Genomic DNA, 17,523 nt, shown 5'->3' on the forward strand with positions numbered 1-17,523 from the left:
TTAAGATGACTACTTAATTTAGGTGGATGAAGAACTTGGCTATTTGCAGAAACGAGGCAGCCTGCAAGTGAGAAGATTGTTTCTTTATATGGCACTAAAATAATATACTTCCCTTCCTCCAATTCTACTGGTAATCTTTCTATCATTTTCCTCCATTTGAGAAGTATCTTCCTGATTCCACTGGACAAAAGGCAGAGTTGAAAGATGGGAACAAAGTTGTTTTGTCCTTGGCCCCTTCACCTAAAAAGCAGGCTTGAGATCATCTAGGGATCACCTTGACTTATACATCCTGTGCAGCTTCAGGGTCTGAGCACAAAAGGAATGAGGAACTAATATCAGTAGAAAAGAAACTGATCACCAGGTAGTCTGGTGGTGATTATTTAAAGACTTCTACTACCAAATGAACCCTCCAAGGCAAGTCCATTATGCAGTCTGGCCTTACTTTCCTTCCTTTACTGTTTCTGGTGAGGTTATTACTGCAAAGCTTTCCCATTTAAGGCACTGTTCCTACCAGGGGATATTTTGGAGTTTCTCTGCAGCACAGAACAAACAGTTCAACCTTTACTCCACAGGAAAACTGGCATGCTACATTTAGGCAAAAATGGAAACTTGAAACAACCCAAACCCTCATGTCTTTTTTATTTCTTGTGATTCTTTTTTTTTCACTTAAGTGTATGTATTTCTGTATCTTCAACGGTTCTGTACTGAAGTTCGTGCTTCTCTAGCAAGGCACTGCTCCTGATATTTTCTCCTGTCCAGTCTCCCAGAGCAGATGGTCCCTTCAGGGAAGCTCTGGAAAGTGCTGCTTGTCTGGTTATGCCCGGCCCTTCCCTCCCTCTCGGGGGTCTCATATGACAAGTCATCAAACCGGTTTCTCTCCTCTTAGGGGTCCCTGATCCAGTGGCAGGAGGGTTTGGTGCCAGGGACTGCAGAGACCCTTTGCGGTTAGCTTTAGCAGCAAACCTCAGTCCGCAGCGAGCCCTGGTCTGGGGTGAGAGTGGCATTCCTTCTATCCAATGAGAGACGCGGGTTTCCCTCCGGTGCCCGCCCCCTTTCCCCGCGGCCCCAATGACCGCTCTAAAAGGCCCGGCTTCTGCTGTCAAGTAGCAAGGCAGGGCTCCGCCGAGGCTAGGAGGGGCACCGGGTGTGGAGATGCGCTCCCAGGTGTTTGCAGCGGAAGTGGGAAACCTGTAGGTTATGGTCCAGCTGTGCCGCGCCGAGGGGAGCAGGAGCAGAGAACAGGTAGGGGGCAGGACTTTTTCTTCTTTGCAGATAGAAAAAAAGCATGCGTATTTTCATGCTACTGTTGCCTCCCTTCCCCTTCCCCCAGCCCCGCCCCGCCCTCGTCACCCCCAAATCTGATGTGGTCGCCGCAGCTCTCGTCGCGAAGTGCGGCTGGAAGGGCTGGGATAGAGGTCGTCTGGGTGCTGGGAAGGAGGAGTGCGGGAGCCCTGGTGACGGGCGGGGCAGGTCGGCAGTGCCCTACGAGAAGGGACCGAGCCTCCATCCATGTCTCGTCAACTTTCCTCTCAGAGGCTTCGGCCGCCGCGGCCGGTGACGCGCCCAAGGAATGCCATGTCCACCCGCAGGGGAGGGTATGGGGGAGCAGACATGTCAGCAGCCGGGAACCCGCAGGTCTTCTTAAACCGAGAGGAGCTTCTGCTCCTCCCCACGCCTGTCCGCACCTACTCCTTTACCCCCGTACCTTGCGTCTAGCCTAGCAAGCGCATCCCTGCAAAAACTGGGAATGACGGGGCCGTGCGGAGGAAGGCACTTGTTTGTTCCCTGGCTCTTCTGTTAAGAACTGGCTCCCTTCAGGAGGGGGGGTGGGGAAGAAATCCCTCAACTCTAAGGGCATTTACAGATTAATTATGTCTCCATTGAGAAGACCTGGGCGCTTCTCCCCTATCTGCTGCAGACGGAGGAGGGGAGAGGCAGGGAAGGTTTCGCGTCTGCTCTCCTAAGCCTGGTGTTGTCTAATGGGAACCACCTTTTCGCCTAGTTTCTAAAAAAACGGGTTTATCCTCGGGGATTCCCAGAGAGTCAAGTAATTGTGCCCGGATGGGCTCCCGGCGGCTGCAAGACACCCTCCCTGGGTGACCGCATCTGGGTAGTAGGTGTTGGCCCAATGCCGCTTCCTGCAGGAGTCACATTGCTGGAAGCAGTAAGCAGAAGAATTGCAGAGAAATTAGAGACTGCATCACTCTAGGGAACCGAAGACACCCTGCTTTGGAAATTATTGAAAAATTGGGGTGATGAGGAAAAAGGAAAAGGGGAGGCTGAAACCTTTTCTCATTTGCTCATGCCAAATCCAGCATGGGCATTTGTATGTGTGCTTGTGTGTGCACATCTCCAAGGTGGAGCTATATATAGCTCCTGCACACCCAGCCCTGTTTGCCTGCTGCTGAGCAGGCTGCCTGGGCCTTCTGAAGCAATCTGGAAGCACTGAGTGGGAGGGGCAAAAGGGAATCGAATTCTCCATTGGGGGAAAAGCCAGAGAAGATGTGTTCAGATTGACGGAACCCTGCATGGAATAATGTCTCTGTAACGCACACGAATATCGGTATTTCTGGATATTATTTTGAGTACATTCTTAGAGTGTTATTTGATCTTCATCCATTTCCCCGAATTTTTCAGCCTTGCAATATATGTATGTACCTTCCCAGCCTGAAATGTAACACACATAGCAAATAAATGCATGTCATATTGGGGATATTTTATTAAAGTCATCAGAGCATAATGGTTTGTGTATGCCCTACCTTCGTTGGTGGGTTGTAAATTTATTTGGGTGGTAACTTATAGCTAGTAGCATTTGGAGATGGGGGGGGGAGATCCACCCACCTTGCAAGATGTAAAACTAAGAGACTTTTAGAACCTTTGAAGGTAGTTTTAACCTATTTCTTTGTACAAATTTTACTTGTGGACCCAATATTTAAATATGTGCTGCTTTTTCATATCCTATCTATTTGCAATACATGGACTATCTTTTATAGATGTATGTGTATTTATTTTTCCCATTGCCTGAAGTTATTTAATCCAGATGGTAACTTTTTCATTTTCTTAGGTGAAAAAACTAAGATTTAGAGGGTACAAGAAATTTGCTTAAAGCCTTCTAAAATTCCACTATTTCAACCCTAATATTTCAACAAGCTACTATGAATTATATTCCGTAGCAGTTTCTCCTCAAATAGAATCCTTCAGATTCAAGTGATTTTTGATATTGATAACAAAATTTGGTCAATGTTACACCAGTAACAATACCAGTTATTCAGATGTTCAGTCTTATTTCTTTATTTATATACATATATATTCTTATTTCTTTATTTGATATATATAAAATATATTTATATCTATATATGTGTATATATATATATATATATCCTGATTTGTCTTCTAAATTAGGCAAAGAAGCACTTTGCAGAAAAAGACCATGCCCTATATTTTTGTATACTCCACCACACTGAACACAGTTCCAATAGGCTTTAAGATTCTGTTATCCTCTCCAAGATAACTTCTCCAAGAGGAGTAATAAAAGACATAGGTGTTTCTGTTTCCTTTCAAGGAATGATTCAGTTTTCCAGTAGGGGTTATGGCTCTGTACATGTTATTCTGTATGTCTCTTATCTGTGCCCCTTGAGACCAACTAGAGACCAAGTTGAAGGATAGATGATTTATACTTTTCTATATAAAACATGCCATGTATATCTTTATTTAAAAAGAAAACAACAACATCTATCTATTTCCCATCACCATCTATTTCTATATACATTGACCATGGTTTACATCATAACAAAGAACCCATTCTATGTTATCAGTAAGTTCTTCTTTAAATTCAATTATTGTTTTTTTAAATTAATGTTATTATTCATTTTTCTTTCCCTTTGAACTGCCATTTTCCATATTCTCCATCTCCTCCTTGAGATTTTACTTTTTGATACTGAAATGATCTGATGTTATAATTTTCCTCTTAAATTCTTCTAAACGTCTCTTCTTTGCCTCCCTCTTACCTTCTCTTCCTGCTTCAGGTTTTCAAGTGAATTCCTCCAATTGATGCAGTTTATTCTATTGGAAACAAAATTCTCCTTCTTCATGTCTTTCCTAATCTTTCCTCTATTAGCCATTCCAAATTACTAACATGGTGGCTAAGAGCATAGGCTTTGGACGGAAGCCTCCGTGTGTTAATATCTATATATCATTATGCATGTAAGTGAATGTCAGTAAGTCAGCTGGGGGTTATAATAGCACTTACCTCAGAGCTTTTTGTGTTTTTTTTTTTCTTTTTCTTTTCTTTTTTTTTTTTTTTTTTTTAGTATTAAATAAAATAATCCACGTAACATATTTAAATAGGGCTTGGTTGTATTCCTTACTTACAAGTAATAGCTAGAAATAGGAGATAGTAAAAACTCCCCTCCACCCCAATACTGGCTTTTAGCAAAGGATACAACAGTTTTCCAGGCTTCTGGTTTGTGATTATTTTTTTTTCCAGACTTCTATCTCCAAGTACCCACCATCTATTCAGTAATTAAATTATCCATTTTGATTCTGATCTCTAATTTTCATCATATGTTTTCCCCAATACAAGTGTATATGTCGTTACATGTCTTGGATTAGTACAGTAGACAGTTTTTCAAATCTCCCAATGTATGTCTTTCTGCTTTAATCTAACATGCCACATACTACTGATATAATACATTTTTAATTTTCTTTCTTTATTTAAAACATTTACTGTGATTTACTTCATACTTTCATATCCACAGTGCTAACTTTGGAGCAAGAACACTTGGGTTAAAATCCTGAGAATAGAATTTACTAGTTAGATAACTAGAAATGAAACAGGAGGAAGATAGGTCATTATTTCATGATGGTTGTATGAATGACCTATTGTATAAAATGGCATTCAGAAGTATATACATTTAATATTATATTTAAATAATATTTTATAATTATAAGGAAATATGGGATCTTTCAAGAAAAGGTGAAAGTGAAATAAAATTCCACCATGCAGAGAGATCCACTCTCAACCTCCCAATTTTATTTCTATGAATATACATAGGTATTTTAAACATGCAAATTTGAAATTAGAGTGAATATTCATTTTTATATTTTACTTTCCCCCGCTTTGATTTGATAATTTTTACCATGCCATAAACATTAGTTTATCATTGCATTTAATATTATTACTAACCATGTATTTTTTTTACCGCTGCCACCTATTCTCTCATATAGATAGAGTCCTTAGATTGTTTCCTGTTTTTTCACATTTATGGAAATGAACATGATTATACATTAGTCTTTGCATTTCTGACCATTTCCTTATAATAACTTCATAGATATTACTGGGTCATACCTTTAAGTATTTTCAGACTCCTAATGCTTGTTTCCAAATTGCTCTAGCAAAAAGTTTAGGCACAAATTAATACTCAGTATAAACCAATTGGGCAATAGTCTCAATATTTGATATTGTGGTTTAAAAATGGACTATTTTGATAATAGAAATTGTGTATCTGATTATTCTTTTGAATTGTGTTTCTGTGAGTTTTTGATGATATTGAAAAATGTTTTCATATTTACTGGCTTTTTGTATTTCTTAATTTGTGGATTTCATTTGAATCTTTATTGAGTTATGGTTTCTTAACTTACTTAATAGAAAAATCCATTGTATACTGTGAAAATTTTCTTCACTTTTTTTGTCTTTTATCTTTTAATATTTTTTTGGACATACAGAAATTCATAACCTTGCTGTAGCTTAACCTATTAAGTCTATTTGTAGTAACATTTTTCATTGCTTTAATGCTCAGAAAACTTTCTTCACCTGACAAAGAATTGAATATAAAAAACACATATTTGAGGGTGCAATTGCTGAACTTCTTTTATTCTTTGAAGTGGGATTTGGCTTATCTATATTGTGTATATATCACTGTGTGAAATGGCTCCTGGGGTCATATAAAATACGCTCTCTGTCTATTAGGATCCCATTATTATTTACGTGGTTTTCCCATGAAGTGAATAGTATCTTAATTCTTTGTGAACTACTTTTGTCCATTTCAAAAGTGCCACAGGGCAAAACATACTATGGAAGATATTAATGACCAGGTTACTCAGCCAGAGCAACACGCATTGTTTGCACATTATCTGAATGACTCCGGCACTAAATCTGCTTTGGCTGGGATTATCCAGATGGTCCTTAATTCACTGGGTAATTGTTCACCCCTGTACTTGATTTTGATGATGTGGACCTGACTGTTGTTGCTTTTCCTACACAGTTTAATTTGCTACTAGTCTCTAATACTGAGGGTTAGCCACATTCATTTCTTTTATGGGAAGCAGTTTCCTTGGTCCTTAAAGAACACACGTGTTAAGAGTTATGCAGAGCTTTGCAGGAAACCCAGCTCACAGTTACAAACCCTGATATTTGGCAAGTTACCTAATCTCTTTAAGTCTTTGTTTCTCATGTAGGAAATGAGGATATTCAGAGTTAAGAGTCTTTACATCAGTCGCCCTCTTACAGTCTTCTTCTCAAGCACATTCTCCACATCGTAATCAAAGTTCTCTCTCTAAAACCAATGTCATCTAGTGTGTCTTCTACTAAAAATAAGATGCCTGGAGTTCTTTGCATTTCACCTAAAGTTGGTATTAAATGGCCCATGATTAATTCTCTGACTCCATTTTTTATTGCTGTAGTCTCTTATATTTCCAGTCTCCCATAATGCCAATCACACAGAATTGTTTGCATTTCTCCTAATATATCATGTTTTCTCTTCTTTTCCCCCGAACTTCACTTCCCCTCCATATTCTCTTCTCTGCCATAAATGACCTTTCTCCTTTCTGCAATATAACTGAGTTTGCGTAATGTCTTCAAGGCTCAGGTGAACTGCCACATTCTCTAGGAGGACTTCCCTAAACTTGAAGGCTGAGTTTGGAGTCCTTATTTAGTGCTTCCATAACAATACATAGGTATCCCATCCATAACACATACTATACTAAATTGTCACTAATTGTATACTCGTCTGTTATACCCACTGAAAACCCATCAAAATAGAAACCTTTTTCCTCTTGTGTCCAGTGAAGGCTCTGACATATAGCTGATAATTAATAAATATTTTTGGAAGAAATGAATAAAGAAAGGTTAAAATTAAACTTTTTTTTTCAAATTTCAAGGAATAAAGGATTTATATCTCTACCTTGGAAATAAGCAAATAAAAACTAGAAGCCATATCAATTTTCACTTTATTTTTTAAGAATTAACTTCCTGATTCTATTGGTTTATATGAGATTCATAGAAGAGAGTCCGTTAATAAGCAATTTTTATTTATTTATTTATTTGATAGACAGAGAGAGATCACAAGTAGGCAGAGAGAGAGGGGGAAGCAGGCTCCCTGCTGAGCAGAGAGCCCGATGTGGGGCTCGATCCCAGGATCCTGAGATCATGACCTGAGCTGAAGGCAGAGGCTTAACCTACTGAGCCACCCAGACGCCCCTTAATAAGCAATTTTTAATGAAAATTTATGGCTAAGACATTGAATAATTCCCAATGCTAGACCATTAGGCAACTCCCTTTTAAATATTTTTACATTTTAGAAAGAGTAAGAAGTGTATAGTTTCAGGATAATATACATATATACATTTAGCTGTGTTGGAATTAATATTGACAAAATTCATCTCTCTTTTCTTCATTTAATAAGAGGTCTTCCATTGGTGTGATCTCCAGAAGTTTACAAAACATGGTTACATGCATAACTGTGTTTGATTCTTTGCAACAATCATAAAAGTTAGATAGAAAGCATGATTATCCACACCTAGAGATAAGGAAACAAGCTCAGAGAAATAAGTAGTTTGCCTGAAATCATGTTAGTGGCAAATCTGGATAAGAAGTAAGGTAATCTTACTTATAGTTGCACGTTTGGTGTGTTAGGCTTAGCCAAAACATCTTAGCCAGCCACCATTCTGTCCAGGTCAAGGACATTGGTCTTGATAATCTACTGAGACTCCTGAACAATCCAGTAAAAATTCACTGCAGTAGTACCTACATGTAATTTTTAGTTTGTTTTTTTAATTATCTATGAAACCCAGTGATAGCAATATTGTGTTAAACATTTCAAAATCTTGTGTTTCATTATTTACACTATATATGTGTGTATGTGTGTGTGAGTACATGTTATAACCTTTATTACTTCAGAGTGTATTTTTTAAAATTTCTGGCAACAAGTATAATACTCTTTCACTCATGTTTTTACTAGAATTATTAAAGTACCTTCCAATATTGTCTTAATTAAGTAGACAATATTTACCTTTCCAGCTTGGTTTAGTATATTGTCTGTACAGTCTTAAGGGTTTCTGAGGAGTCAAATATTTTTTCAGAAATAATGTTTAAGAAGACATGAAAAATAGATGGATACTTACCTATAGCACTGATCTGGCCTAGTTTGAATATTAAAAATACTGAAAACAATATGTTAACTATAATTTCTCCTCTGTCTTATATCTATATTCTCAATTATTGACAACAATCATTTATTGAGCATTCACTGTGTATTGGGCATTGTTTTAAATGTGTTTGATGTGATATCTCATAATTTAACCAAATCCAGCAAGTGATTTTATTTATTATTTTTTACTATTTTACAGATGAGGAAAAGTAGAGCTGTTAAAAAGCTAATGATTACAGAAGCTAGAATTTATCTGCAGGTTATCTTACTCGTGAATCTAAGTTATCAAGCTTAATGCCTTTACATGACATCCAGTTTTAGTTTTCTGTGAATCACATTTTAAATTTTCTTCTTTTTGGTGACTGGTATCTATCCCAAATAAACTTAGTATCCATACAAGAGATCAAAACATTTTAAATTTATACATGTTTTATTTATGGATATCTTATAAACGAAGTGGTCTTCTACTACAGTGATTTACATGGGGCAGTTTCTCAAACATGAATTAAACAATTGCAATGTACTATTTAAAAATTCATTATTTTACCTTGGAATGAGCATCAGAAATTTTTTTGCTTTTCTGCCCTAATTTTGCTTCCTAACACCACAAACCATAAACAGTAATTCTATCTTAAGACATCTGATCTTATAGTATTTAATTGTCATGGTTACTGAAAGTACCATGTAAGTACTGAAAGTTAACAGACAAGATTGCCAGCTAAAATATTATAAATAACATTTATAATATTCCAGTTTGGGATTCAACTTATTTAATATAACAGAAGTTTATATCAGATAAAAATTCCCATTTTATAATATTTTTATACATTAAATATAATATTGTATTTTAATTGAAAAATTTTTGAAGATTTTATTTATTTATTTGAGAGATAAATCAAGAGACAGAGCAAGAACAGAAGGGGAGGGGCACGGGAAGAGGGAGAAGCAGACCCCCTGGTGAGCAGGGAGCCTGATATGGGACTGGGTCCCAGGGCTCTGGGGTCATGGCCTGAGCTGAAGGCAGACACTTAACTGGCTAAGCTACCTAGGAGCCCCTTAATTAAAAATCTTTAAAAATATCTACTGTCTGATTGACTGTATTTTTCTTCTTGTCTGCATATATTTAGAGATCATAACAACTCTTTTGGTACTAGAACATTACTGAGTTTTTCCAAAGAAAGTAATTTTTGAATTTTGATTTATGCACAAGTTGAATGGGGATGAAAATAAGGCATCTGCTTTCAGTAAAACATTGTACTGCCTTTATTTTTTCTCTCTTTAATTAAAAAGTAACAGAAATCCAGAAAAATGCATAGAAAAGTGTCAATTCATTGAACTTTAACAAAGTACTTATACCCATGGAATGAACACTCAGTTCAGGAGAAAGAACTTATCTGTACCCAAGAACTCCTCTTCTGGCCCCTCCCAATCACTACTACCTTGCTCTTTCCCAAAGGTAGCAACTATTCTGACTTTAAGACCTTTGAATAGTTTTGCCTGTTTTTGAAATTAACATAAATGGAATCATATATTGTGCACTTTTTTTTGCATGCAACTTATTTTGCTCAACCTTTTGGATAGAAATATCTATGTTCTTGCGTATAGTAGTTCATTTTTATTCCTCTATAGAATTTTGTATGAATATTCCAAAAAATATATATCTGTTCCACTTGTTGGGCATCTAGGTAGTTTCCAGTTTTGTTATTACCAATAGTTCTCCTATGAACATTTGTCATTGTCTGTGTCTTTTATAGTACATGTATGTGTATCCATTTTTGCTAAGATTGAGGTAAGATTAAAATTGCTGAGTTGTAAGTCATAATCCAATACTTAGTAGGTATTGTTTGCTTTTCCCAAGTGGTTGAGCCAATTTGCAGTCCATCCCATGGTGTATGAGATTTCAAGTTGCTGCTTAGCTTGCCAACTCTTGGTATTAATAGTGTTTTTAACTTAAAACTATCTAGTGGAGATGGGTATCTAAGTATGGTTTTAATGTGCATTTTTTTTATTAATTAGAGGTTGAACACCTTTATATGTTTTGGCCATTTGAATATGCTGTTTTGAAGTGTTATTCAGAAGCTTTGTCCATTTTGCTATTGAATTATCTGTCTTTTCCTTCTTGAGTCAGAGGAAGTTCCTTATATATTCTGAATTTGAGCCCTTAGAAAATATTTTCCAGTATCTTCTCCCACTCTGTGATTTGCTTTGCCATTCTTTTCATGCTATGTTTTGTCCATGGATGTTCTCAGCTTTGACGTAGTCTAGAGTTAGTATTTTTTTTTTTGTCTTGTTTAATAAATCTTTCCTTACTACAAGTTATGGAGATTTTTTTTGTATTGTGTTCAAGACCCTATACTGTTTTACATTTCATCTGAAATTGATTTTTGTGTGTGGCTTGCTTTCTTACTTTTATGGATAAAAAATTCGTCCAGAAACATTTATTGAAAAGGCTCTCCTTTCCCCAAAGTTTGGCAGTAAATCAAGTGTTTGTCATAAATCAAGTGTTCCATGTATGCGCAGATTTGTTCTTGGACTTTCTATTCCATTCCACTGGGTTATTTGTCTGTTATTATGCCCACAGACACAGTCTTAATTACTGTGGATTTAAAATATGTTTTAGTATTTGCTAGAGTAGCTCCTCCAGCTTGGTTATTCTTTGAGTAAGTTTGTCTTGACTGCTAATGACTCTTTGCCTTGCTAGATACATCTGCAATCTGCTTGTTAGTACTATAAAATCCTTGTTGGAATTTGATTAGAATGACATTTAATCTAGAAGTCAATTTGAGTGTAATTGACACGATAAAAAAAATTGAGTCTTTTCATTTATGATCATGGCCTAAATATGTATCACTTTTTCTAGATCTTTTAAAATTTCTTTAAATGATGCCTAAAGTTTTCAGTGTGAAAATCTTGCACATCTTTTGCTCTATTTATTCCAAGTATTTGATTTTTTATGCCATCATAAGCACTCTAATTTCTAAATTTCATTTTCTAACGCTTTTTTAATAATAAAAAGTGTATAGTAAATTTTATGTTGACCTTTTATAGACTTATAAAGCTCACCAACCAGTATTAATTTTTCTGTTGATTCCTTTTAATTTTCTAGACACTCAGTTGTATCTAGAGAATAATGAGCTTATTTCTTCTTATCCATACTTTATAACTTATTAAAATTTTACCTTTTTGTGTTGGCTAGGATCTCTAGTGCAATGTTGAGTAAAAGTGGTGATAACTCACAACTTTTTTCTCATTCTTTGATCTCATAAGAAAATTTCTCCATATTTCACCATTTCGTAGATAACTTTTATTGGGTTAAGGAAATGCCCTCCTATTTCTGTTTGTTTCATATATTAATAATTTTAAACTTATTTAGATGACCATATGATTTTTCTCTTATGCTAGATTAATGCAATGGATAACACTAACTGATTCTCAGATGTTAAACCTGGAATAAATTTCTGGAATAAATTTAACTTACTCATGATCTGCCTATTACTCATTGTGTATATTACTGGGTTGGGGTTGATAATGTTTTATTTAGGATTTTTTTAAGCTATTTTTTTCAACTTTTGTAATTTTATTTGGTCACATTTTGTTGTTAGGTTTATGTTGGTTAAACTCCTGAAATGATTTGGAATAGATTGACTATTTTGGTAAGAGTCTGGATGCTTATGTTAATTTCATTCTTTTTAAAATTTATTTTATTTTATTTTTAAAATTTATTTATTTGTCAGAGAGAGAGCACAAGCAGGCAGTGTGGCAGGCAGAGGCAGAGGGAGAAGCAGGCTCCCTGCTGAGCAAGGAGCCCGATGTGGGACTTGATCCCAGGACCCTGGGATTATGACCAGAGTGGAAGGCAGCTGCTTAACCAACTGAGCCACCCAAGCCTCCCTGTGTTAACTTCTTTCTTAAATATTTTATAGAATCCACCAGTAAAGCCATTTGGTCATTTTTTGTGTGTGTGTGTGGCACAATTTTAAGTGAAATAATCATCTTATGAATTATGCATTTATTTTTCTTAATTATTACTTAATCTTTTTTGGTGTGTTATTTTTTCTAGGACTTATTCGTCTAAATTTTCAAAGATATTCAATAATATTTTTCAAAATAATCTCATACTATTTTTAATAGCTATAAAAATTTTAATAACTTCATTCATTTAAATTCAACAACAGCTATTACTGACTTTTTATATATGTTTTTAAAATATTTTATGCATATAGTTTTATTAATTTTGTTTTATTTATTTATTTTTAAAGATTTTATTTATTTGACAGAGAGAGTGATTACAAGTCGGCAGAGAGGCAGGCAGAGAGAGGGGGGGAAGCAGGCTCCCTGTTGAGCAGAGAGCCTGATGGGGGCTCGATCCCCGGACCCTAAGATCATGACCTGAGTCCAAGGCAAAGGCTTAATCCACAGAGCCACCCAGGCTCCCCTATTTATTTATTTTAAAGATTATTAGTTTACTTGAGAGAGAGAGTGAGTGAGTGAGAAAGAACATGAGGTAGGGGGAAGAGCAGAGAGGAAGAAGCAGACACCCTGCTGAGTACGGACCCTGATGTGAGACTTGATCCTGGGATTCCAGGATCATGACCTGAGCCAAAAGCAGGCACTTAACCAACTGAGCTACCCGGGTGCCCAAAGGCTATAGTTTTTTTGTTTTTTAAACACAGCTCTTTAAAAAACTATTTATTTATTTATTTGAGAGAGCATGAGAGGGGAGAAGGTCAGAGGGAGAAGTAGACTCCCCATGGAGCTGGGAGCCCCATGCAGGACTGAATCCCAGGACTCCAGGATCATGACCTGAGCTGAAGGCAGTTGCTTAAACAACTGAGCCACTCAGGTGCTCCCAAAGGCTATAGTTTTAAATTTATTATTATTACCATCAAAATATAGTATGATGTATACTATATGTAATGTTCTGTTACTTTTTTTCAATCTTGGCCAGCTTTTATTTCCACACATTATAGTCCTCACATATTCTTTTAAGCATTTGCCAAGTATCCCTTTGCAATGGAACCTAATTTATGTCCCATCATTGGATCTTTGGGTTATTTCCCATTTTTTTTTTTTTAAGAATGCACATCATTGGGATGCCAGGATGGCTCAGTTGGTTAAGCATCTGCCTTCAGCTCAGGTCATGATCTCAGGGTCCTGGGACTGAGCTCTGCATTGAGCTCCTTGATCAGCGGGGAGCCTACTTCTCCCTCTCCCTCTGCTGCTCCCATTGCTTGTGTGCACTCTCTCTCTCTCTCTCTCTCGCTTGTCTCTCTCTCTGTCAAAAAAAGAAATAAAATATTTTAAAAAATGCACAACATTGTTCTACATGTACTTTTGCACATTTCTGGAAATATTTCTGTAAAATACATTTCTAGAATGAAATAGCTGGCAAAAGGAACGTCCTTTACAGATTATTGGTGTTTCCAAATGGTTCTTCCAAGAGATTGCAGTAATCTATAATCCTATTAACATGAATAAGAATATTTGCTTTTAGAGGCACCTGGGTGGCTCAGTTGGTCTAGCATCTTACTTCAGCTTGGGTCACGATCTCAGGGGTGCTGGGATCAAGCCCCATGTTGGGCTTCCTGCTCCCTGCTCCCTTCTCCCTGTGGGGAGTCTGTTTCTCCCTACTCCTCTGTCCCTCCACCACTGTCTCTCTCTCTCTCTAATACTAAAATCTTAAAAAAAAAAAGAAAGAAAGTTTACTTTTGCACATTCTCTCCAGTGCTTAATATTGTCAATTTTTCGGGGCACCTGGGTGGCTCAGTTGGTTAAGCAGCTGCCTTCGGCTCAGGTCATGATCCCAGCGTCCTGGGATTGAGTCCCGCATCGGGCTCCTTGCTCAGCAGGGAGCCTGCTTCTCCCTCTGCCTCTGCTTGCCATTCTGTCTGCCTGTGCTCGCTCTCTCCCTCTCTCTCTCTGATAAATAAATAAAATCTTAAAAAAAAAAAAGATTTAAAAAAAAAGAAAGAAAGTTTACTTTTGCACATTCTCTCCAGTGCTTAATATTGTCAATTTTTCGGGGCACCTGGGTGGCTCAGTGGGTTAGGCCTCTGCCTTGGACTCAGGTCATGATCCCAGGGTCCTGGGATTGAGCCCCGCATCGGGCTCTCTGCTCTGCTCTGCAGGGAGCCTGCTTCCTCCCTCTCCCTGCCTGCCTCTCTGCTGCTTGTGATCTCTGTCTGTCAAATAAATAAATAAAATCTTTTTTAAAAATTGTCAATTTTTCAAACACTTGAAAGATGTCTTGCCAAATTAAGCATAAACTTAAGAAATAGTATTAATGAAATATAATTATGTGCTGATGACATCATACTTTTTTGCTGTAGATCAAGTTTTGTTATTTTATACATAAAATATTTTAATTATTGTTGAAATTTTAAAATATTTTGTTAAAATGGATCCTAAATTGTTTTTATAAAATTCAAGCACTAAGAAACTCCCCCACTATCATTGTCATTTTAGGGTCATAAACTTTCAGTATAATATATGACTGCTCATGTAGGAAAGAGTATAATACTAGCTATTCAATAGACGTAGATTTAAATCAATGTTCTGGCACTTAGTAGATATGAATTCTTGGGGAAATCTACTCAACTTCTATAACTCTGTGTGGCTTCATTTCCTAAAGCAGAGAAAGTAGATAGGAAAGTAAGTTTGCTGTATTTTCTGGCTGAGTGTTCTCTAGGTTTGATTTAGGTGATTGGCTTAGGCAGGTGCCTCTTCTCTTTCACATAACTATTTATGACCCTCTCAAAGGTGCTTGTTATTCAAGGAAAACAAAAACGTCAGTTTTCTTTCTTTCTTTTTAAAAGATTTATTCCACAAAGAGAGAGAGGGTGCACAAGCAAGGAGTGAGAGAGGGAGAAGCAGTCTCCCTATTGAGCAGGGAGCCTGATGTGGGGCTTGATCCCAGGACCCTGGGACCATGACCTGAGCCGAAGGCAGATGCTTAACCAACTGAGCCACCCAGGTGCCCCAAAATGTCAGTTTTCAAATGTGGCAAATGATCTGTTTCCCATGAGTAATCTACAAAGTAGGTCCTGAAAGAAATAATGTGAATAATACTTTTTCTTCTTCGTTTGTTGTACATTGTATTTGTAAGGGGAGGGAGGGAAAGAGGGAGGGGTGGAGAGACAGAGAGAGGGCACACAAGAATGCTCAGAAATACAGATCCACTGTGAGGTAGACATTGCATTGGGGCTTAGAAATAGAGTAGCAGTAAAAAAGTCAGACTTTTTCCTGCCTTCAGAGGCTTCTAAGCTAAGTGGGAAAAATAGATAAAAAGATAACCCCAAACTGTGATGAGTGCTTTAATACAAGGAGAATCAATGTGTTAGGTGAATGTCTATGTCAGGGACATTTAGCAGAACATGACTGATTCAAATAACTGAAAGAAATCTAATATATGAAAGAGCATAAACTATAAAGTAGTAAAATATATGGTTGAAGAGGAGAAAATAGTAGATCAAGAAAGTTCTTTTAAAGAAAATTCTTTGTTCCAAGTAAGGCAGTGATTTGATATCTCAAAATTTGTTTTGTTTTATTTTCTTAAAAATTTTATTTATTTTTTTGGCAGAGAGAGACACACCGAGAGAGGGAACAAAAGCAGGGGGAGTGGAAGAGGGAGAAGCAGGCTTCCCACTGAGCAGAGAGCCCAATGTGAGGCTCAATCCCAGGACCCTGGGATCATGACCCAAGCCAAAGGCAGACGCTTAATGACTGAGCCACCTAGGCACCCCTTAAAATGTTTTTTCAGGAGTTAATGAATTAAAAGAAAGGTATTAGTTATTAGGGGACTTCGTGATTTCAAAAATGTTAAGGAAACTTACTCTAGATTTGAAGCAGCGTATCAATTCTTTTTTTTTTTTTAACATTTTATTTATTTATTTATTTGTCAGAGAGAGAGAGAGAGAGAGAGGGATCACAGGTAGGCAGAGAGGCAGGCAGAGGTGAAGAGAGAAGCAGGCTCCAGGCTGAGCTGGGAGCCCAATGCAGGACTCAATCCCAGGACCCTGGGATTATCACCTGAGTTGAAGGTAGCAGCTTAACCGACTGAGCCACCCAGGCGTCCACAGCATATCAATTCTTAATAAGAAGTCTTGCTCCAAAATTGGCAGGCCTATACTCTCTAAATCATCTCTTTTAATGAGAGATGATTTTAATTATTATTTGTAATAATAATTTCATTTTTTACTTCATCTTGTTATTAGAATGTTATAAAAACTCCCTTTGAATAATTAAGGAAAAGATTTAATAAAGGCACTGAGTCATATATTTTCATCTTAATTTTTTTTGTAGCCTCTTTGAGAGCTACATTTCTGCTAAGAAATACCTGTGTTTTTAAAAGTCGCAGACGTCTACAGGTGTACAGAACTTTAGATTTTATCCCCAGCCATGACTGAGAACACCAGAACACCACCATGCGTATTTCATAAACACATCAGTTTCTGGTTTGCATACAATTATATTTGTTATATTGGGATATAAAATAGTCATTTATAACATGACTAAATCACTAAAGAAAGATGTCTAGTAGTAATGAGATTTTTAGAGATATTTGAAACAGGGTTTTTTTTTTAGTGAGATGTTTGATCTCACTAGACTGCAGATTTTTTCCTTATTTATTTTTACTGTGGTTAAATGGCTAGTTGTAAGGAGGAAAAATTACCATTATTACTGACCTAAATAATTTTATTAGTCAGAGTACAATGTGCTTGAAGAATGAGTCCTTGGCACGTGAAAAGCTTATACTTGTAATAAAAATTCTTATATGTTTGGATAACCTGCTAAAATTTTATACTGAGAAGTCACAATAAATAAGCGATGTTTTGTAATTGTACATAATTTCTTATTTGTTTATTTACTCTCTGTCTCCTTTTAATGCTGTTCTTGTTCAGGTAAGAGTTATTCTGGGATATATTGGCAATACTGGGCACTTTCTGAATGTCCAAAAATTAATGTACTTTTCAAAGCAGGTTATTGCAAATAAGTTGATTCATTAGAGGATTAAAATTTAAAGAAGCCTTTCCCCAAGAGGATTTTGTTTCATCCGGAGAATACTTTCCTTCACAATTGCCTACAATGGTTCTTTGAT

General features: G+C 36.8%; 1 protein-coding gene across 2 annotated transcripts in view; it reads left to right on the plus strand.

The window, feature by feature from the left end:
• The first annotated feature begins 1,085 nt into the window (after positions 1-1,085).
• The window catches only part of CNTN1 (contactin 1), a 357,030-nt gene continuing 340,592 nt past the window's right edge, over positions 1,086-17,523 (plus strand). For both annotated transcript variants that reach the window (XM_044227281.1, XM_044227280.1), the window contains exon 1: positions 1,086-1,242. The gene's annotated coding sequence lies outside the window, so the exon portion shown is untranslated. The remainder of the gene's footprint in view (positions 1,243-17,523) is intronic.

The sequence above is a fragment of the Neovison vison genome, chromosome 12 (genome assembly GCF_020171115.1).
Source record: "Neovison vison isolate M4711 chromosome 12, ASM_NN_V1, whole genome shotgun sequence".
Lineage (NCBI taxonomy): Eukaryota > Metazoa > Chordata > Mammalia > Carnivora > Mustelidae > Neogale > Neogale vison.